General features: G+C 40.5%; 1 protein-coding gene across 2 annotated transcripts in view; it reads right to left on the bottom strand.

Annotated features, from left to right (window-relative positions):
- LOC106822376 (major allergen Equ c 1-like) overlaps window positions 1–23,330 on the bottom strand; it is a 441,100-nt gene that overhangs the window by 241,835 nt on the left and 175,935 nt on the right. The window lies entirely within an intron of this gene.

Below are 23,330 nucleotides of genomic sequence, written 5' to 3'. Positions count from 1 at the left end.
AGGAAAAATTGTAATGTGTTACACAGAACCCAGAGCTTCCCAACAGTTTCCTAAAATCCAAGTAAACACATCGAGTGCCTGTAGGAAAACAGCAAGCTGTAATGTTGGGCTGTAAAAAGCTTAAAACATCGCTTCTTTATCACCAAAAACTAACGTGGTTGCTTTGTGATGCTTTTTTTAGGACATCCGAAATGCACATCACTTTTGATGATGCTGAATGTCTTTGGAACATGTCAAGCTTTCCCCACAGATTGTTAAAAATGTTGGCTTATCTTTTTTTAATGTAAACAAATTTTCCCCAAACAACTGCCCCCAAAAAACCCATTATATTGAGAGATATGAGTGTTCCATGAAGATTTGGGTATTAAGAACTAAAAGACTAGGGGGCTAGCCCTGTCGCCTAGTGGTTAAGTTTGGTGTACTAGGTTTCAGCAGCCCAGGTTCAGTTCCCAGGCACAGACCTACACCACTCGGCAGTGGCCATGCTGTGGCAGTGACCCACATGCCAAATAGAGGAAGATTGGCATAGAATATAGCTCAGGGTGAATCCTCCTAAGCAAAAAAAAAAAAAGAACAAAGAAAGAACTAAGAGACTGAGAAACATTCTGTAGCACATGCATTTATTTCAGGTTTTCCCCTGGAGTATACAGTGGGATTGCTCTCTCAGCCGACCCACCCTCACTTCGCCTCCCCATCTTAGAGTGTGTCACTCCTTGGCGGGAGTTTTGAGAGCCAGTGTGCAATTCATCCGTCTCTTCCTTTGCTGCATTGCCAGCAGTCAGTGGCTACTCCATCCACCTGGCCCCAGAGAACGATGACCCAAAACCCAGAGTCCCCAGCCAACCTGTGATGGGCAGTTTGGTTTGAGGAAGAACCTTTATGGTGTTAAGCCACTGAAACTTGAAGGTTGTCACCACGATATAACACAACCTAGCCTGCCAAGCACATGGAGTCAATTTTGAACACTCATGCTTTGCTAGGAAAGTAAAATTCCTCAAGGTTTTCAAGTTTATTGCCGAAGAGTTATACTCAATATTCTCATGCATTTTGTCATCTCTTTATATCTTCTTTATTTCTAATTTTATTGCTCAGGAAAGAACCGGGAAACTTTATTTTTTAAGTTAAGTGTCCAAATATGTCCTGTTTTATATGTTCCACAGAATGTATGTTCTCTATATGAGAGTTCACTGTAGAGCTATTATATTACTGCAAATTGTTTTATTCCTATTCTTTTTTTTATTAAGATTATGATAGATTACAACCTTGTGAGATTTCAGTTGTACATTATTGTTAGTAATGTTGTGGGCACACCACTTCACCCTTTGTGCCCTCCCCCCACCCCCCCCTTTTCCCTGGTAACCACTGATCAGTTCTCCATGTCTATATGTTAACTTCCACCTATCAGTGGGGTCATATAGAGTTCGTCTTTCTCTGTCTGGCTTATTTCGCTTAACATAATACCCTCCAGGTCCATCCATGTTGATGCAAATGGAAAAATTTGATCCTTTTTTGTGGCTGAGTAGTATTCCATTGTGTAGATATACCATATCTTCTTTATCCATTCGTCAGGTTCTGGGCATTTAGGTTGCTTCCACGTCTTGGCTATTGTAAATAATGCTGCGATGAACATAGGGGTGCATGGGATTCTTGGGATTGCTGATTTCAGATTCTTAGGGTAGATACCCAGTAGTGGGATGGCTGGGTCATAGGGTATTTCTATTTTTAACTTTTTGAGGAATCTCCATACTGTTTTCCATAGTGGCTGCACTAGTTTGCATTCCCACCAACAGTGTATGAGGGTTCCTTTTTCTCCATAACCTCTCCAACATTTGTCACTTTTGGTTTTGGATATTTTTGCCAATCTAACGGGTGTAAGGTGATATCTTAGTGTAGTTTTGATTTGCATTTCCCTGATGATTAGGGATGATGAACATCTTTTCATGTGTCTATTGACCATACTTATATCTTCTTTGGAGAAATGTCTGTTCATGTCCTCTGCCCATTTTTTGATCGGGTTGTTTGTTTTTTTGTTGTTAAGCTGTGTGAGTTCTTTGTATATTACGGATATTAATCCTTTGTCGGATGAGTAGCTTGTAAATATTTTTTCCCAATTATTGGGCTGTTTTTTTGTTTCAATCCTGTTTTCCCTTGCTTTGAAGAAACTCTTTAGTCTAATGAAGTCCCATTTGTTTATTCTTTCTATTGTTTCCCCCATCTGAGGAGTTATAGTGTCCAAAAAGATTCTTTTGAAACTGATGTCAAAGAGTGTACTGCCTATATTCTCTTCTAGAAGACTTATTGTTTCAGGCCTAACCTTTAAGTCTTTGATCCATTTTGAGTTTATTTTTGTGAATGATGAAAAAGAATGGTCGATCTTCATTCTTTTACATGTGGCTGTCCAGTTTTCCCAGCACCATTTGTTGAAGAGACTTTCTTTTCTCCATTGTAGGCCCTCTGCTCCTTTGTCGAAGATTAGCTGTCCATAGATGTGTGGTTTTATTTCTGGGCTTTCAATTCTGTTCCATTGATCTGTGGACCTGTTTTTGTACCAGTACCATGCTGTTTTGATCACTGTAGCTTTGTAGTATGTTTTGAAATCGGGGATTGTGATGCCTCCGGCTTTGTTTTTCTTACTTAGGATTGTTTAAGCAATTCGCGGTCTTTTGCTGCCCCATATGAATTTTAGGATTCTTTGTTCAATTTCTGTAAAGAATGCCCTTGGGATTCTGATTGGGATAGTGTTGAATCTGTAGATTGCTTTAGGTAGTATGGACATTTTAACTATGTTTATTCTTCCAATCCATGTGCATGGAATGTCTTTCCATCTCTTTATGTCGTCGTCCATTTCTTTCAAGAAAGTCTTACAGTTTTCATTGTATAAATCTTTCACTTCCTTGGTTAAATTTATCCTAAGGTATTTTATTGTTTTCGTTGCGATTGTGAATGGGATTGAGTTCTTGAGTTCTTTTTCTGTTGGTTCATTGTTTGTGTATAGAAATGCTACTGATTTATGTGTGTTGATTTTATACCCTGCAACTTTGCTGTAGCTGTTGATTATTTCTAATAGTTTTCCTATGGATTCATTGGGGTTTTCTATATATAAGATCATGTCGTCTGCAAACAGCGAGAGTTTTACTTCTTCATTGCCTATTTGGATTCCTTTTATTTCTTTCTCCTGCCTAATTGCTCTGGCTAACACCTCCAGTACTGTGTTGAATAGGATTGTTGAAAGTGGGCACCCTTGTCTTGTTCCTGTCCTCAGAGGGATGGCTTTCAGTTTTTGTCCATTGAGTATGATGTTGGCTGTGGGTTTGTCATATATGGCCTTTATTATGTTGAGGTACTTTCCTTCTATACCCATTTTATTGAGGGTTTTTATCATAAATGGGTGTTGGATCTTGTCGAATGCTCTCTCTGCATCTATTGAGATGATCTTGTGGTTTTTGTTTCTCATTTTGTTAATATAGTGTATCACATTGATTGACTTGCGGATGTTGAACCATCCCTGTGTCCCTGGTATAAATCCCACTTGATCATGGTGTATAATTTTTTTTACGTATTGCTGTATTTGGTTTGCCAGAATTTCGTTGAGGATTTTTGCATCTATGTTCATCAGTGATATCGGCCTGTAGTTCTCCGTCTTTGTGTTGTCCTTGTCAGGTTTGGGGATCAGAGTGATGTTGGCTTCATAGAATGTGTTGGGGAGTACTCCATCTTCCTCTATTTTCTGGAATAGTTTGAGAAGGATAGGTATTAAATCTTCTTTGAATGTTTGGTAGAATTCTCCAGAGAAGCCGTCTGGTCCTGGACTGTTATTTTTGGGGAGGTTTTTGATTACCATTTCTATTTCTTTACTTGTGATTGGCCTATTCAGATTCTCCATTTCTTCCTGGTTCAGTTTGGGGAGGTTGTAAGAGTCCAGGAATTTGTCCATTTCTTCTAGGTTGTTCAATTTGTTGGCATATAGTTTTTCATAGTATTCTCTTATGATCCCTTGTATTTCTTTGGTATCTGTTGTGATTTCTCCTCTCTCATTCCTAATTTTATTTATTTGAGATTTCTCTCTTCTTTTCTTGGTGAGTCTGGCCAAGGGTTTGTCAATTTTGTTAATTTTTTCGAAGAACCAACTCTTTGTTTCCTTGATCCTTTCTATTGTCTTTTTAGTTTCAATATCGTTTATTTCTGCTCTTATTTTTATTATTTCCCTCCTTCTACTGACTCTGGGCTTTGTTTGTTCTTCTTTTTCTAATTCTGTTAGGTGTCGTTTGAGGTTGCTTATGTGAGCTTTTTCTTGTTTTGTGAGGTGAGCCTATATTGCGATGAATTTCCCTCTTAGGACTGCTTTTGCTGCATTCCAAATGATTTGGTATGACGTGTTCTCATTTTCATTTGTCTCCAGATAATATTTGATTTCTTCTTTAATTTCTTCAATAATCCATTGTGTGTTCAGTAGTGTGTTGTTTAGTCTCCACATTTTTGCACCTTTCTCTGCTTTACTCTTGTAGTTGATTTCTAGTTTCATAGCATTGTGATCAGAAAAGATGCTTGATATTATTTCAACTCTCTTGTATTTATTGATGCTTGCTTTGTTTCCCAGAATATGGTCTATTCTTGAGAATGTTCCATGCGCACTTGAGAAGAATGTGTAGCCTGCTCTTTTTGGATGAAGTGTTCTATATATATCTATTAAGTCCATCTGGTCTAATTTTTCATTTAATTCTATAATTTCCTTGTTGATTTTCTGTCTGGATGTTCTATCCATTGGTGTTAATGGGGTGTTGAGGTCCCCTACTATTATAGTATTGTTGTTGATGTCTTCTTTTAGTTCTGTTAAGAGTTGCTTTACAAATTTTGGTGCTCCTGTGTTGGGTGGGTATATATTTACAAGTGTTATGTCTTCTTGGTGGAGAGTCCCTTTTATCATTATATACTGTCCCTGTTTGTCTTTCTTTACCTGTTTTACTTTGAAGTCTACTTTGTCTGATATTAGTATAGCGACACCTGCTATCTTTTGTTCATTATTAGCTTGGAGTATTGTCTTCCATCCCTTCACTCTGAGTCTGTGTTTGTCTTTGGGGCTGAGGTGTGTTTCCTGGAGGCAGCATATTGTTGGGTCTTGTTCTTTGATCCATCCTGCCACTTGTGTCTTCTGATTGGAGAGTTCAATCCATTTACATTTAGAGTGATTATTGAAAGGTGGGGGCCTACCGCTGCCATTTTATGTCTTGTTTTCTGGTTCTCTTCAATTTGCTTTGTTTCTTGTCCCATGGTTTAGTCTGTTCTGATGGAGAGCTGCTACTCTCTGTTGTTGTCCTTGTACTTATCTCCTTTGCTCTTGGTTTTGTAGTCCCTTTCCTTTTTTTGATTTTTCAGGAATGAGGGTTTTCCTGAGCATTTCTTGAAGAAGAGGTTTGGTGGCAATGAACTCCCTTAATTTTTGTTTATCTGGGAAAGTTTTTATTTCTCCATCATATTTGAAGGATATTTTCGCTGGGTAGAGAATTCTTAGCTGCATGTTTTTGTCCTTCAGATTTTTGAATATATCATCCCACTCTCTTCTAGCCTGTAAAGTTTCTGCTGAGAAGTCTGCTGAAAGCCTGATGGGCATTCCTCTGTAGGTTAATTTTTTCTGCCTGGCTGCCCTTAGTATTCTCTCCTTGTCATTGACCTTTGCTAGCTTCACTACTATATGTCTTGGGGTTGGTCTACTTGCATTGATAAATTTTGGAGATCTATTGGCTTCTGTCACATGAAGTTCCATCTCCCTTCCCAGGTTTGGGAAGTTCTCAGCCATTATTTCTTTGAATAGGCTTTCTGCCCCCTTCTCCCTCTCTTCTCCCTCTGGTATACCTATAATCCTTAGGTTGCATCTCCTAATTGTGTCAGATAATTCTCGGAGAGTTTCCTCATTTCTTTTTAGTCTTTGCTCTCTCTCCTCCTCTGCCTGCAGCATTTCTATATTTCTATCTTCCAAATTGCTAATTCTTTCCTCCATATTATTGGCCCTACTGTTCAGTGCAACTAGATTTTTCTTAATCTCCTCTATTGTGTTCTTCATTTCCAGTATTTCTGTTTGGTTCTTCTTTATAGTATAGAACTCTTTTGTGACATAGCTCCTGAACTCATTGAGTTGTCTATCTGAATTCTCTTTTACCTCATTGAGTTTTTTAATGATGGCTGTTTTGAAGTCATCATCATTTAGGTTGTATATTTTGCTGTCTTTCAGGTTGTTTTCTGTGTGTTTGTCATTTTCCTTCTGTTCTGGAGATTTAATATATTTTTTCATATTGCTTGATGGTGTAGATTTGTGCCTCCACATAGAGATAGAGTTTAGTTACTGCTTCCACTTGTTTCTACTGGTGTGGTGGGGGGACAGCTGTTTATACTGCTCCAACCAGGAACCCTATCAGCTGTTGCTAACTGGGCCTGGGGCCCTCCACGCAGTCACAGTGATCCTATGGGTTCCCTCTTCAGCTGTGGAGGCCGTCACAGGGGGGCTTCAGACTGCTGGTGCCTACTGTTGCAGACCACCTAGACGTGCTCCCTCCTTAGGTTCTGCAGCGGTTTTATGGGTTTTCCAGCGGCCAGGGGCAGGATCACTTATATTTGCTGCTCTGTCACTGTCGGCGCCCACAAAATCTCACTTGTCCACTATGGGTCACAGCCGAGCTATGGGCATTTTCTACCGTCTGTGGTTAGCTACCCTAGCTATGCTACTTTTTCCCAAGGTCTTCCAGCCTTGTGGTTGCCAGATGGGTGCTCTCTACTAGTGCTGTGCAGAGGCTATTGCTGAGGCTTCTGTGAGACTGTAGAGTTTCCCCCCTGGGCCACAGAGCCAGGTTGCTGGAACTCCACCCAGCCCCAGTCCTCTCCCCTAGCATCTCGGGGAGCTCATTGCCCTAACTGGTGGATAGCCGGATACCTGGTGTTCAGTGGCAGCTGGTCGGCTGCTGCCCTGCCTGAGATTATCCTCTTTGGGACCCTCCCTGCGTTGTGGATGCTGGGTGGAGCCTCTCTGCTAATGGCAGGCAAAGACCCTGCCTGCTGCCCAGACGGGCCTTCAGAGTTTCTCCCGGGGGCCGCGTAGCCGGCCACTGGAGCTCCACTCAGCCCCTGTCCTCTCCCTGGAGATCTCCGGTAGTCCCGCACCTCTCCCAGGCGAGAGCCTGGTCAGCGGAGCTTGCTGCAGCAGCTGGCAGGCTGGCACACTGTCTGGGAGAGCCCCCAGGCATTGTGGAGGCTGGGCGGGGCCTCTCCAATAATGGCAGGCAAAGTCCCTGCCGGCCGCCGGGACAGGACTTCAGAGTTTCTCCCCCGGGCCGCATTGCCAGCCGCTGGAGCTCCACCCAGCCCCAGACCTCTCCCAGGAGATCTTGGGTAGTCCAGGTCCCCTCCCAGGCGAAAGCCCAGTCAGAGGAGCTGGCGGTGGCAGCTGGCGGGCTGGCGCACCACTTGGGTTTCTCTCTGGGGGCCCCCAGGTGTTGTTGATGCTGGGTGGGACCTATCTGCTTATGGCGGGTAGGGGTTTTCCCCACGGCCTCTGGTGTGTAACCCTGGAGCTTCCCTCTGGTCTCAGGTGTAATTGCAGGGGGCTTAGGTAGGGGTCTGTTCACCTGTTTCCACCATTGCTCCTCTGGTGTGTGCTCCCTCCTGCCCTTGGCGTTTGGCGATGTTCTGGGGGCGTCCGCAGGGAGAAAGCTGCCTGCAGGCTCTAGGCTGCTCGGGGGTCGGGGTCGGAGAGTTTTCACCTATCTCCACCTCCTCCCAGTGGGAAGTCCATCCGACTTCTGATGTATAGCAGTGTGGGTCTCTCTGACGTCCTGAGATGCTATATAGATATCCTTTGTCAAGTGATGAATGTCCAATTAGTTGTAGATTTGAAGGGGGAGAGACAAAGAAGTCTGCTCATGCCGCCATCTTGAATGAAGTCTCCTATTCTTTTTTTTTTGCCTGCTAGATAGCCTGGTCATTTTTAAGAGCTATTTTCAACAATCCCACTAAAATTTCTTATCAAATTTCATTTGTTTGGGGAGATTTTTTGCTGTGTTCTAGAGCTGGCTAAATGTAGACCAAATTTGACTACCATATCTCCTGTTTAATTGCCAGGGGTATATAAAATCTGTTTGTCCTGTTAACGCCCTAACAGTCTTCACCATCCTTAAATACCTGTTTGTCTAAATATTTCCCCATCTGTTTGTTTCTCTCTTTAATCTCTTTGACTTTCATTAAGGACACACAGTTGTGCTTTTTCTTTTTTTTTTTAAGGTATACTTTTTGGTGAGGAAGATTGGCCCTAAGCTAATATCTGTTGCCAGTCTTTCTCTTTTTTTCTCCCCAAAGCCCCAGTACATAGTTGTATATCCCAGGTGTAAGTCCTACTAGTTCTTCTATGTGGGATGCCACCACAGCATAGCTTGATGAGCTGTGTGTAGGTCTGCTCCAAGGATCTGAACCAGTGAACTCCGGGACGCTGAAGCAGAACAAGGGTCCTTAACCACTGCACCACCAGGCTGGCCCCAACAGCTATGCCTTTTAATCCATGCTGACAGCCCATTTGAAAATACAAATCATCTGGCTCCCATTTCACTGATTTTAATTCTTATTTTTCCTTTTTTTCTGTGTTTACTCTGTTCCTTAGACTAAAAGGTCTGATCACGTTTTTTAATTCTTTTTTCAGAACCACCCCTGAGCCTTGCTATAGAAGGAAAACCCATGGTATGTCTCTCCCAAATGATTGCTCAAAATTTCACAGACGCTGACTCTGCCATCCTCAGCCAGCCAGCTCTGACCATTCTATGAGGAGGACAGTTGTGACCTAGCTGGTGTTGGGGACAAACTGGACTGAATGCCCTTGGGAAGACCCTTCAAATAGGCAGAACTGGGAACTCGAATGCTCACCATTTGGCTGCAAAGGCCATGTTGGGGTCTGGGATTTCTGACTAATGTATATCCCATTCAGGGGCCCCCCTCAAACTGTATACTTTCCAGGGAACTGTGTCCTCCTTCAGGAATGCACTGCCTATGTGGAAGCTACACTTTGGCTTACCTCTCTCCTAAAACACAATGGCTTACACCCTAAGAAGTGGTCACAAGAGAACTGGAAGTGTTTAAGGACATACCACCTTGGTCCTGGCAGGCACAGGTCAGCCTTAATTCTCTGGCCTGGGTTGTTTGCAGATGAGAGAATCACCCTAGGCTTCGTCTCTGTTACCCAATGTAATCTGTGCAACTAATAATGTGCCCTGTTCACCTGGACTAATGCTTTGGGTTGCTATGGAAACTTAAGGAAAAAGGCACTTGGTCTTCTAAGGTAGATACTGATGGTTTATGAGCTTTGTTCAGCTGGAAGCCTGGTGGGCATAGCTGAGGTCAATATTGCAGGTTGACCAGCAGGACCAATTCTGCTCAGAGTACACATTGGATGGATTTGGCCTTAGCTCCTGTTGGCTTAACTAATCATAATGTTTGACTTAATGGCATATTCATAGGAAAACTTGCCAGAAGCCAAGACCAGCATAATTGAAGACAGACATGTGGAAATGCTCCAGAGGAGAAAAGAGAACTAAAACTAAAAAGAAATGAAGAACATCTCTGAGAAATATCCAACTCAATGAGGAAACGCAACATAAGAATTATAGGTATTCAAGAAGGAGAAGAGAAGAAGAATGGAGCAGAAAGCATGTTCAAAATAATAATAGCAGACGACTTCCCAAACCTAGGGAAAGAGAGGGAAATCTGTGTGGAAGAAGCTTCCAGATCTCCTAGATTTGTCAATGCAAAAAGACCTACTGCAAGGCATATAGTAATAAAACTGGCAAAAATGAATGACAAATAAAGAATACTCAGGGCAGTAAGGCAGAAGAAAACCTACAAATGAACCCCTATAAGGCTTTCAGTGGATTTCTCTGCAGAAACCTTACAAGCTAGGAGAGAATGGAACAACTTATCCAAATCTTTAAAGGACAAAAATCTTCATCCAAGAATACTCTATCCAGCAAAAATATCCTTCAGATATGAGGGAGAAATAAAAACTTTCTCAGACAAACAAAAGCTAAAAGATTTCATAGCCACGAGACCCCCTCCCCAAGAAATCCTCACGAAGACCCCATACTTGAAAAAAAAAGACAGAAAGGGGTCACAAAACACAGAGTAAGGAGATGAATATGTAGACACAATCAGAATACAATAGCAAATACTCAAATACAGCATTAAGCTGAAAGGAAGGAAAACACCAAAAACAAAGATAATCCTGTAATTTTAACCACAAACTCACAGCACAAGGTGGAATAAGATATGAGAAAAACAACTGAGGAGGCAAGGAGGAAAGGGACTGAATCGGTTTAGACTAAGGAAATAAGAGGCCATCAGAAAATGGACTATCTTATACATGAGATTCTGAATACACACCTCAGGGTAACCACTAAACAAAAAAAGCAGAACAGAGACACAAATAATAAATCAGGAGAAAACAAAGAAACACATCATAAACACTACATAATTCAATGGGTAGACCAAAATACACAGGACAAGAAACAAAGGCAATGCAGGAAAACTGGAAACAATAAAGTGTTTTACATAATAAAACAATAAAATCACGGCATTAAGCCCTCATACATCAATAATCACCCTAAATGTAAATGGATTGAATTCTCCAATAAAAAGATTAAAGAACAAACCCAACAATATGCTGCCTCCAGGAAAAACATCTCAGCTCCAAAGACAAACACAGTCTCAGAGTGAAGGGATGGAAAATGATACACCAAGCTAATGGCAAACAAAAGAAGGCAGGTATTGCAATACTTAAATCAGACAAAGTAGACTTCTAGATAAAGCAGGTAAAGAGAGACAAAGAGGGACAGTATATAATGATCACAGGGGCACTCCATCAAGAAGAAATAACACTTATGAATATATATGCACCCACCACAGGAGCACCAAAGTTCATAAAGCAACTATGAACAAACCTAAAAGAAGATACTAATAACACAATAATAGTAGGGGACCTCAACACTCCACTCACATCAATGGATAGATCATCTAGACATAAAGTCAACAAGGAAACAGTGGGATTAAATGAAAAGCTAAACCAGTTGGACTTAATAGACATACATAGAACACTCCACCCAAAAACAGAAGAATAGCGGTCATCCTGGTGGCTCAGTGTTAGTTAAGTTTGCATGTTCTGCTTCTCAGTGGCCCAGGGTTTGCTGGTTTGGATCCCGGGTGGGGACATGTCACTACTCGGCAAAAGGTCATGCTGTGGTAGGCATCCCATGTATAAAGTAAAGGAAGATGGGCACGGATGTTAGCTCAGGGCCAGGCTTCCTCAGCAAAAAGAGGAGGATTCACAGTAGTTAGCTCAGGGCTAATCTTCCTCAAAAAAAAAAAAAACCAGAAGAATACACATTCTTCTCAATTGTGCATGGAACATTCTCAAGGATAGACCATATGTTGGGAAACAAGACAAGCCTCAGTAAATTTAAGAAAATTGAAATAATAGCAAGCATCTTTTCTGATCACAATGCTGTAAAGCTACAAATTAATTACAAGTAATAAGCTGTGAAAAGGAGAAAGATGTGGAGACTAAACAATATGCTATTGAACAAGCAATGGATCATTAAAGAAATTAAACGAGAAATAAAAAAAATCTGGAAACAGATGAAAATGATAACATACCATGCCAACTCATATGGGATGCGGCAAAAGCTGTATTAAAAGGACAATCCATCTCAATACAGTCACAACCTAATAAACAAGAAAAATCATAAAATAAGCAATCTCAAATTACACCATAGTGAATTAGAAAAAGGCAAACAAAACAAAGCCCAAAGTCAGCAGAAGGAGAGAAATAATAAAAATCAGAGCAGAAATAAATGCTATTGAAACAAGAAAGGCAGTAGAAAGGATCAATGAAACAAAGAGCTGGTTCTTTGAGAAGACAAATACAATCTACAAACCCCTAGCCAGACTTACAAAGAAAAAAAGAGAGAAAGCTCAGATAAAATTAGAAATGAAAAAGGAGAAATAACAACAGGTACCACAGAAATACAATGGATTATAACAGAATGCTATGAAAATCTATATGCCAACCAATTGAAAATCTAGAGGAAATGGATAAATTCTTAGAATCTTACAACCTCCCAAAGCTGAATCAATAAGAAACAGACAATATGAATAAACCAACCACAAGGAAAGCAATTGAAACAGTAATCAAAAGCATCCCAAATAATAAAAGCCCAGGACCAGACAGCTTCCCTGGGGAATTCTACCAAACTTTCAGAGAGGATTTAATACCTATCCTTCTCAAGCTATTCCCAATAATTAGGGAAGATGGAACACTTCCTAACACATTCTACAAGGCCAGTATCACTCTGATACCAAAGCCTGACAAGGACAAGAAAAAAGGAAACTACAGGCCAATATTGCTGATGAACATAGATGTAAAAATCCTCAACAAAATTTTGGCAACCCGAATTCAGCAATACATCAAAAGGATCATACATCATGATCAAGTGAGATGTTTAGCAGGGACACAGGGGTGGTTCAACATCTGCAAATCAATCAACATGATTCACCACATCAACAAAATGAGGGATAAAAACCACATGATCATATCAATAGGTGCAGAGAAAGCATTTGACAAGATTCATCAGCCATTTATGATTAAAAAAACTCTTAAGAAAATGGGGATAGAAAGAAATTACCTCAACATAATAAAGGCCATATATGACAAACCCACAGCCAATATCATACTCCATGGGCAAAAGCTGAACACCATTCCCCTGAGAACAGGAACAAGACAAGGATGCTCACTCTCACTACTCTCATTCAACACAGTACTGGAGGTTTTGGCCAGAGCAATTAGACAAAAGACAGGAATTAAAGGAATCCAAATAGGGAGTGAAGGAGTGAAACTCTCACTGTTTGCAGATGACATGATCTTATATAGAAACCCCCCAAAAATCCATCAGGAAACTAATAGAAATAATTAACAACTACAGTAAAGTTGTGGGATACAAAATCAACTTACAAAAATCAGTTGCTTTTCTATATGCCAAAAATGAACTTACAGAAAGAGAACTCAAGAATAAAATTCCATTTACAATCACAACTAAAAGGATAAAGTACCTAGGAGTAAATTCAACCAAGGAGGTGAAGGACTTATACAATGAAAACTATAAGACATTACTGAAAGAAATTGATAAAGAGATGGAAAGAGATTCCTTGCTCATGGACTGGAAGAATAAACATAGTTAAAATGCCCATACTACCCAAAGCAATGTACAGATTCAATGCAATCCCAATCAGAATCCCAATGACATTCTTCACAGAAATAGAACAAAGAATCCTAAAATTCACATGAGGGAACCAAAGACCCCAAATTGCTAAGGTAATCCTGAGAAAAAAAGAGCAAAGCTGGAGGTATCACAATCCCTGACTTCAAAATGTACTACAAAGCCATAGGGACCAAAACGGCATTGCACTGGTACAAAAATAGACATGCAGATCAATGAAACAGAGCTGAAAGCCCAGAAATAAAAGCACACATCTATGGACAACTAATCTTCGACACTAATATTTACATTTATGCTTACCACATTGTCTGTATTCTGTAGTTTTCTATTAAGTCTTGAACTCCACTTTATTCTTCTTTTTTCAAAATTGTTATACCTATTCTAGATCCTTTTCATTTCCACGTCATGTGAGAGTCAGCTTGTCAATTTCAATAAAGAAACTGGAAGGGATTTAATTGAACCTATATATCAATGTTGAGGTAACTGACATTTTAGCAATTTGAATTTTCCTCTCCACAAGCATGATCCATCTATTTAAGTCTTCTTTAATTTCTCTCAGCAAAGTCTTGTAGTCTTCAATGTGTAGGCATTACACATATCCTGTTAAATTTTCTCTAAGAATTTCATATGTTTAGAGTTGTAATGTAAACGATATTTTATTTTCATTTCAACCCAAATTTTTCACTGTTCATATATAAAATACAATCATTTACTATATTTTATTCTGTATCCTTGCTAAATTCACTTACTGGATGTATTAGTTTTATTTTCAGATTTCTTAGGATTTTGTATGTGTAAATTGTCTACTGTGCAAATAAAAACTAATTTTATTTCCTCTTTTCCAATTTGTATCCATTTAAAAGTTTTATTCTTGTCCTGTCACACTGGCTAGTACCTCTAACACAACATTAAGTAGAAGTGAGAAGAGTGGACCTCATTGCTTCTTTTCCAATCTTAGGAAGAAAGCATTAAGTTTTCACCATAATGTCAGCTGTAAGTTTTTTTAGATGCTCCTTATTAATTTGAAAAAGTCCCATCTATTCCTAGTTTCTGAGAGTTAGTTTTTTATTGTTGTTTATCATGAGTGGGTACTGAATTCTGTCAAATGCCTTTTCTGCATCTATCGAGATGAGCATATGGTCTTTCCTTTTTCTTCTGTTAATACGGTCAGTGTTATTTCCTGACTTTAATGTTGATCCAATTTTACATTCCCAAGGTAAACTCTACTTGTTCTTGATATGTTCTCATCTTTATATACTGCTGTGCAGCTCACTCCTCTCGAGAATTCTGGCTTGAATAGTCTAAAGTCCTTGACCTCCCTGATGTCTGATTTCTTTTTCCTCAACTCAACTTAGTGAACCCCTGGGCTCTGAGATATTCCTCCCTGAGGATTTATCCTGGAGACTTCCTCCAGGCTGCAAACTGGGGCAAGCACAGAGCTCACCTGATTTTTCTCTTTTCTTAAATATCACAGTTCTGTACTGTTACTTAATGTCTGAAAATCATTGTTTCATATGTTTTGTCCAGTTTTCTAGTTGTTTAAGGTAAGAGGGTAAATCTAGTCTCTCGTTTTTTTAAAGATTGGCACCTGAGTTAACATCTGTTGCCAATCTTCTTTTTTCTTCCTTCTTCTTCCCAAAGCCTCCCCAGTACATAGTTTTATAATCTAGTTGTAGGTGTGCTGTGTGGGACACCACCTCAGCATGGGCTGATGAGCAGTGCCATGTCTGTGCCCAGGACCCAAACTGGCAAAGTGCTGGGAGGCCGAAGCAGAGGGCATGAACTTAGCCATGCGGCCAGCCCCAAATCTAGTCTCTTTTATTCCATGATGGATGGTAGTGGAATTCTTACCTCCACCCCCCGCAATAGGTTTTTAAAAAATGGAGTTGTCAGGGCCGGCCCCTTGCCCGAGTGGTTAAGTTCCCACGCTCTGCTGCGGTGGCCCAGTGATTCACCAGTTCGAATCCTGGGTGCAGACGTGGCACCGATCATCAAGCCATGCTGAGGCGGCATCCCACATGCCACAACTAGAAGGACCCACAACGAAGAATATACAACTATGTACCAAGGGGATTTGTGGAGAAAAAGAAAAAATAAAATCTTAAAAAATAATAAAATAAAAAATGGAGTTGTCATGTTTCTTGTCAACTTTATCTGAAATTTAAAAGGCAAAAATTAGCCCAAAACTTCTTTGCAAAGAAGAACATTCAGAGAGGAACTTCTCTACCTGATAAACTTTATAAAGCTATAATAATTAAAGTATTATCATATTTGCACAGAAATGGCCCATTCTGGTACAGAGTGAGGCGTCCACAAAATTATATATATACATAAATATATAAATATACATACATATAAATACATACATGTATGTGTGTATGTATGTATTTAGAGGGATTATATATGTATTTAGAGGGATATGTATTTGGCATTTCAAATGCTGAGCCATAAAAGTGGGATTGATAGATATGAACAAATAAACAAAAATACTACATTCCAAGTTAGAAAAACAAGAGGGATTTGGGGGAAATATTTGCAATGCATACAACAGAAAAGATACTAGTATTCAGAATATAGAAAAAACACCTATAAGTAAAACAGATAAAGATAACCTATCCAAAAGAAAAAATTTGGAATAATGAAACAAGTAATTGAACGAATAAACATATGAATGATACCTAATTTTATGAGTAATCACGGAAACACAAATAAAATGAAGAAAATATCAAGTGGGCCAAAATAATTTTTAAATTAATGTATAAGTCAGGCTCCAGTGAAGAAAACAGAACCTATGCTAGATAGTTCAATAGAGAGACTGTAAGACAGAGAAGTTGTTGCAAAGGTGTAAGAAAACCTAAAAAATGCCAAAAGGGGAAAGTGAGACTCACCAAACATTAGCAACAATAGGATCTCCTTTAAGCTGTCAGAGACTGAATGTTCGTGTCTTCCCAAATACTCCAAAGGTATTTGGAGGTGGGGCCTTTGGGAGGTGATTAGGTCATGAGGCTGGAGCCCTTATAAATGGGATTAGAATCCTTATCAAAGAGACCTCAGAGAGCTCCCTTGCCCCTTCCACCCAGTGAGGACTCAGGATAAGAGGGCTGTCTATGAACCAAGAAGTGGGCCCTCACTACACAAGCGAATCTGCTGGCGCCTTGGTCTTGGACTTCCCAGCCTCCAGAACTGTGAGGAATTCTGTTGTTTATGAGCCATCCAGTCTGTAGCATGTGTCCTGTGTTAGCAGCCCAAATGAACGAAGACACATGCGCTGCTGGTAAGAGTATGAATCATTGCAGCCTTTTAGAAATGTAGTTTGACCATCTCTGAAATGTATTTAACCCTCTGTGATTTTGTCCTGACCAAATAAGGGTGTGAATAAAGATCTAGCTATAAGCATATTTATTTCATATTTGTTCATAATAGCAAAAGTTGGAAATAATATACTACTATTCAGATATTGTATTTAGACTCAGTTTGATGGAAAACTATGCTACCATTACGATAAAAATGTAGAATAATATTTAAAGACATGAAGGAACATTTACAAAAACCTAAATTTAAAAAACACTTTGAAGATATTACATTGCTCTTTTTAATTTTAAAAGTATATATAGTACATATCTTTGCAGATGTAATTATATATAATTTGCATATATATGCATAGAAGTAGCCTATATATTTAAATATATAATAGTGGGTATCGTAGAGTGGGGTTTTAACTGTTTTTAATTTTGTTGTTTTTCCTTATCTCTATTCTTTACAATCCATATATATTCTTTGTATAGAAAAATGCTAGGTGTGTACAATTCACTTTCAATTAAATTCATTTATTGGACTTTATTCTCAAGAATAGATGTGGAAGAGGGCACAAATTAATCTACAAGGATTCATCTAACACTATTTTTGGTAGCGTTAAAATGAACATACCCTAAATTCCTAACATAAAGTCGTACAAAACGCTAGGAAAAATTTTTACCCAAAAAAGTATGACCTCATTCTTGGTTGAAATCTCTCTCTTTCTCTCTGTTTCTCTCACTCACTCACTCACACACACACACACACACACACACACACACTTATAACAAAGCATGGGCTTATCTGTCAGAGAGATTTATTTTTATGCTATATATACACCACGGCGTGAGTAGTGATTATCTCTGTCATGGAATTCCATCTAGTTTAGGGGTTTTGTTTGTTTGTTTGTTGGCCTTTTTTCTTACCCGTTGAATAAAAGGTTATTTATTCATCATCTACTGATGTAATGAACAGCATTACTTCTGTGTAAGGGGGGAAAAGGTTGTTAACGAAAAACTTGCATCCTTTTGGATTCATGTTTATCTACAGCCAAAGAAAAAGCTTTTTTGTCTTCCTTTTTCTTTTCATTTAAACGTCGAAACAGCCACGCACGTTTGCAACTCTCAGCGAGACGGAAAGGCAACTCTGGAGCCCAAGAGGAGACGTTGCGCGCAGGCGCCATGCTTTTGCAGAGCATGCTGGGAAATGTAGTTCCAGTTGGCCGCATGAGCAGGCGCACTTCCTGGCTTCAGGTGTTGAGGATACCCTGGCTGTGTTCTTAATTTTTCAGTGGAGCCGGTTAGTTTGTTATGTCCCCTGCGCTTGCATCTGGGTGGCAGTTGGGGAGGTTGCTCCCCTCAAGGGACGAGGCGTGGCGAGAGGGGCATGAGAGAGTGCACTGGCCCAGCTTAGTGGCAGGGGCGGAAGAAAGGCGGAGATTAGGAAGTTGAGGTTTGATGTTTACTTCGCGTTGGAGTCACGTGCAGAGTATTGGTCTGGACCCCGCATCCCGGTTGTGCAGGCCTACGACTGTCTCTGGGTTATGAGGAGGCAGAGCCTAGCTGTGCATCCAGCCTTAAGGGAGAGGAGTTTGGACTCCCACTTCGGGGTTGAGGGTTAGGCAAACAGCTTGGGGCTTTGGGGGCTTTGCCTATGATGGGATCTATAGGGCAGACAAATACAAAAGGACAGTCCAGACCCGGGCAGGGAATTGCAGGAAAATTGATGTAGAAGCTCAGTGGCCCTAGAATTTAGGTTTCCTGACACCCAGTCCTTTGCTCTTTCCTCTGGAATGTACCTCCTCTAGAGGTAGTTCTGTGTTTTGTTTTGTTGGTAAATTTTTGAAGCCTCTTGTGTAAAGAGCTGTGGCATTGATTCCCTACTTTCTGTGGGTTTTAAACAGCAGTTGACTTGTTCTTTGAGTTGGCATTTGTGAATGCACTTTCAACAAGTTAAAATGCTTTACAATTATTATTATTATTAATAAACAAGGAGGGGGACGGTGTACTAGATGTCACCCATCTTGGGAGAGCCAGAGTTTTGGGGTTAACTCTGTGTCTGAATTGCCAGATTGGAGCTGTGTCCCTGGACACTGCAGTGACCGTAGAGACAGCAATGTCAGTGGCCTTTCCCTTTTGTACTTGGCTGGGAAGAAATCTGTTCCTAGACTTGTTCTGACCTTATTTTTAGGGAGGGTGTGAGTTACATCCAGGGAGTCAGACAGGGTCCCCATAAAGGCAATCCTGATTTCTCAGGACCCCTTTTCTTCTTTAGCTCTGTCTTCTGAAGTCTCTACTTGATTAGATGAGATGGCAAGAAGGAGGACCTGACCACTGGCCCCTTACTACCTTGTTTTTTGTGAGCAAAACTTTTCAAGGCTTTTGTACCTTAAGCTGGGTTTACTTTCTAAAGTTAACACCTGAAGTTTGGAAAGTCATGTGGAGTTAAATATGTCTTGAAATTCTCTTAAACTGTTCATAATTTACATATATACCACTATGCAACAATATATATATGAGTGTTCCGAAATGTATTCTTCAAACATTAAAATATCTCTTAGCATGGCAAGATGCTCACTTATGAGAGGCATGTAAGAGTTGAGGAATTGAGGAAACAGCAGACTCTCCCATCTCACACTTCACTCCAGATAGCGTACTTTCTTGAGCCTTTTTGGCAGATTTGTACACTTGGAACATACAAGTTGGTCTGTACTGCAACTCTGCTTTATTTTTTCTTTCCTGAAATATCATCTCTGTGTCCAGAGGGAGGAAAGATTTTCCTTCTTTCATTCATTGACTAAATCTTGAGAGCCAGCTTTTTGCCAGGTAAGGGTTGAGGCTCTGAGGTTACAGCAATGAACAAAACAATGAACAAGTACAGCAATGAGAAAGTCCCTGTCTCCGTGGAACTGACGGTCTGGGATGAGCACACAGGTGATAAACAGATAAATATAGAGTGTGTCAGATGGTGACTAGAGGAGGAAACTGCACTAGAGAAATGGGGTTAAGGAGGGCCTGGGACAGCTGTTATTTCCTATAGGGGTTCAGGGAAGGCTTCCCTGGTGGTGTGACATTGAGTAGAGACTTGAAACTGAGGAGGTGAGCTTTTCAGATATCTGGTGGTGGGGGAATTTCCCAGGTAGAGGGAGCAGCATGAACAAAGGCTCCAAGGTGCACATGTGCTCAGCCTGTGTAGGGAGCATCAAGAAGACCATTGTGGACAGAGGGGTGAGTGACACAGCATAGTCGCAGTTGAGGTGAGAGGGTGAGAAAGGTCCAGATCACACAGGGCCGTGTAGGCCACTACGAGGAGTTTGGTTTTCACTCTGAGTGAGAAGGGAAGCCATAGGAAGGTGGTTGTAGTTGTTATTCTTTAATCAGCTTTGTCAAGGTCTAATTTACATACAATTTGCCAATTTTCCTGGGAGGATTTTGAGAGGAGAAGTCACATGATTTGACATATTTTAAAGGAACCAGTTTGGATGCTCTGTTGAATAGACTGTAGGGGAGCAAGAGCAGATACAGGGAGATAGTTTCAGCAGCTAAGGCAGTAAGCCAGGAGAAAGAGAGATGATGTCCCTATTTCCTTCCCATTCCTGCTCTTTCAGCCACACTTCACTCACATCAGACCTCCACTCCTCCCCCATCTTCACTCTCAGTTCATGATCCTGCTTCCTATTTCACTGAGAGAAGAGAACAACCAGACAAGAACTTCCAAAGACTGTCACCATGACCTCCACCAGCCTTCCTGGAGGACTTCCCATAGGGTCTGTCTTCCTCTTGTTACTACAGAGAAAAGGTCTGTGCTCTGATTTATGGCCAGCCCCTCTGCTGTGCATTAGATCCCACCTCCTCTCCCCTACCCAGGACAGTGCCTGAGATAATTGGGCAAAATTCTTGATAGTTCTGCCACTTGTTTATGTTTGTTTTGTTTATTTGGATATATTGGCAATATTAATTTTTCCAGAAAAATTCAAAGAAAATGCTGATTTAAGAACATTTAGAAATGATGTAATATCCATCAACACTAATTTGCTCTGGAAGAAATCTCTACTAATATATTAAGCTTCTGTCATTCTTGAGTTACAAGGGACTTGTGTTAAAAGAGTTCACCTATAGCCCCATTGGAACAGAAGCAAACACATAGCATTTCCTTCCCTTCCAAGCCCATCTCATTTTCAGTTTAGGTGACTTCAAACATAGAAAAGAAAAGACATCTTTGTCAGCTCTCACAGCTGTGGTATCTATATTTTCAACCTGGGTTTAGAGCAGTCAAAGGTATCCTGATTGCACTTCACTTGTGTACATATTCCAGTGTTGTTGGTGAATGGAGGTTTACAGGCAATAAGTTGCTTGTGTCAACTATGAAGCTTTCCATTTAAAATGGTTACAGCTTTCTACCTGTTTGATTAAAAACTAGCACATTATTATGATAATCATTATTTAAACATTTACTTTATAATATATTCATGTCTTTAGTGAGACTCAGAAAAACTTAAATAGTCCATTGCTCTTTCCAGAAAATCTCTACAGACTTCTGAACCAATGATTTAAAAAGAAAAGTTTTTCCTCTACAAACTTGATTAATAATTCAAATATTTTCTTCTGGTCATTCTTTTCATAAATAGTGTTTGGACCATTTTAAAATGGAGAGAAATAATACTGAACTTGAGAATCGAGGAGAAGCTATAGTGCTAGCCCTGCCATGGCTAACTGTGTGACCTCAGCAAGTCACTTAATCACTGTTGGCCTGAATTGACTCTTGAGCAAACCAGGGAATTAGCCTTAATGTTTCCTGAGCCTCTTTGTAGTTCAAATGTGTTACAGAACAAAGGCTCACGTCTGATGTGCAGAGAGAGCAATACTACAGCAGCAGCTTTTGAGAGAAGAGCTTTATTGCATGGCCAGCCAGCAAGGAGACAGGAGGCAAGGCTCAAATTCGTCTCCCCAAGCTAAATGAGGACCGACTTTTAAGGAATTGGGCATGGGAGTGGTTATACAAAAGTGCTAACTTGGTGGAATCTGATTGGAGGGTGGGAGTGTAACAGTCTTATAAGTCTGATGTCCTACAAATCAAGGGACTCCTTGCTTCTTATTAGCTTCCCCACTCCACTTTCTCTTTATATTGAGTTCTGTAGTTGGGGAACTTTTGGTTCCTACACAGCTAGAGGTCACCTGAGGACAAGGTTCCCATCTTCTGAGCATACTGCAGCTACATGACTTGCAGTTTTTGCTCTTTACACCTGCAAAACGACTTTTGACACAACTTTGTTAATGATACAATAGGACACAAAAGGGCCCCTCCGAATTGGCCTATGATGGTTACAAGTGAAGCATCATCTGTGGGGTTTAGAAAGCAAGAGCCTCTAGCAGTCCTTGTGTTCAACATCTTATCTTTACTACTCTAACATCAACGTCAGCCTTGGAAAAGGAAAGAATTTACAGTTGGATGGTCTGAGGGTTGTGGCAAAGATTAGGATAGTCACACATCTTGTCCTGGCTGATTGTGGAGATGGTTAAGAACTGAGAGCATAGTACCCACAGGAGGTTTTTAATAACAGATGTCAGGTCACTAGGATACTTGGAAGTAAAGAAGGCAGGGTCTATGTTACATTGTTGGTGGGTGGTCATGGGTTCTGTCTGGCTACTCTGATCCAGAAACTTCAGACTCAGCAGTAGCAGCAGAGGTACAGTTTAGAACTCTGATATGGTGGCTTCCAGAAATTAAACTGATAAAGGAGAAAATATCAGTTTGTAGAATATTAATCAACAAGTACTCATTAAAACATCTGCTATGCAAGGGGCACCCTACTCAGTACATGGGGATTTTTTTAAAGATCAGTGATCATAGTCCTTGCTCAGTGCAGTGGGTTGCTGGACCCAATTCCAACGTGTGTGTGTGTGGAGGCTTCCCCACACCAACAAGTGTTTATCAGACGCCAGCAGAGTGTCCAAGAATTCAACTCAATTCTGACACTACCTACGTGGCAATAGAACCAGATTCCACAGGTAAAGTGCTTAGTCCCACGAGACTGCCCTCCAGTTCAAACACTGGTCGTAATCCCAGGTTTGTTACCTGTGCTTCTGACTGACCGGCTCCAAACCGTAGGTTCCAATAATCCCCCTCCAACTCAGGATGCCTGTTGCAAGTCCAGGTTCTTACCTGTGCTTCTGACTTACTGACACCCTCTTCAGATTTGATTAATTTGCTAGAACAGCTCACAGAACTCAGGGAAACATGCTTATTAGTTTATGAAAGGGTAGGATGAAGGATACAGATGAGCATCCAGATGGAAGATGTGTAGGGCAGAGTATGAGGGAAGAGATGCAGAGCTTCCATCCCCTCTCCAGGTGTGTCTCCATGTGCTCACCAACCTGGAAGCTCTCCACGAAAGGGCCAAGGAGCTGTCATTTGGGGGTTTTATGGAGGCTTCCTTATGTGGTCATGATTGACTAAGTCATTGGCTATTGGTAAGTGATTGAACTGCAAACCCCCTTCCTTCCCAGAAATTAGGGCGTGGGAGTGAAAGTTCCAATCCTCTGATCACGTGGCTAGTTCTCCTGACAACCAGCCCCCGCTTTGTGTTGGGACCAAAAGTCACCTTCATTAACATAAACAAGAAATTCCAAGAGTTTTGGGAGCTGTGAGCCAGAAACTGTAAATGAAAACCACATATATATGAGAAATATCTTTTGGTCATCTGAATGACCAAACATATATTTCTTATAAATCACAACATGG

Source organism: Equus asinus, chromosome 10 (assembly GCF_041296235.1).
Source record: "Equus asinus isolate D_3611 breed Donkey chromosome 10, EquAss-T2T_v2, whole genome shotgun sequence".
In the NCBI taxonomy this organism is placed as follows: domain Eukaryota; kingdom Metazoa; phylum Chordata; class Mammalia; order Perissodactyla; family Equidae; genus Equus; species Equus asinus.
Note: the sequence above shows the minus strand (reverse complement) of the source record. Positions and strands in the feature narration are given on the sequence as shown.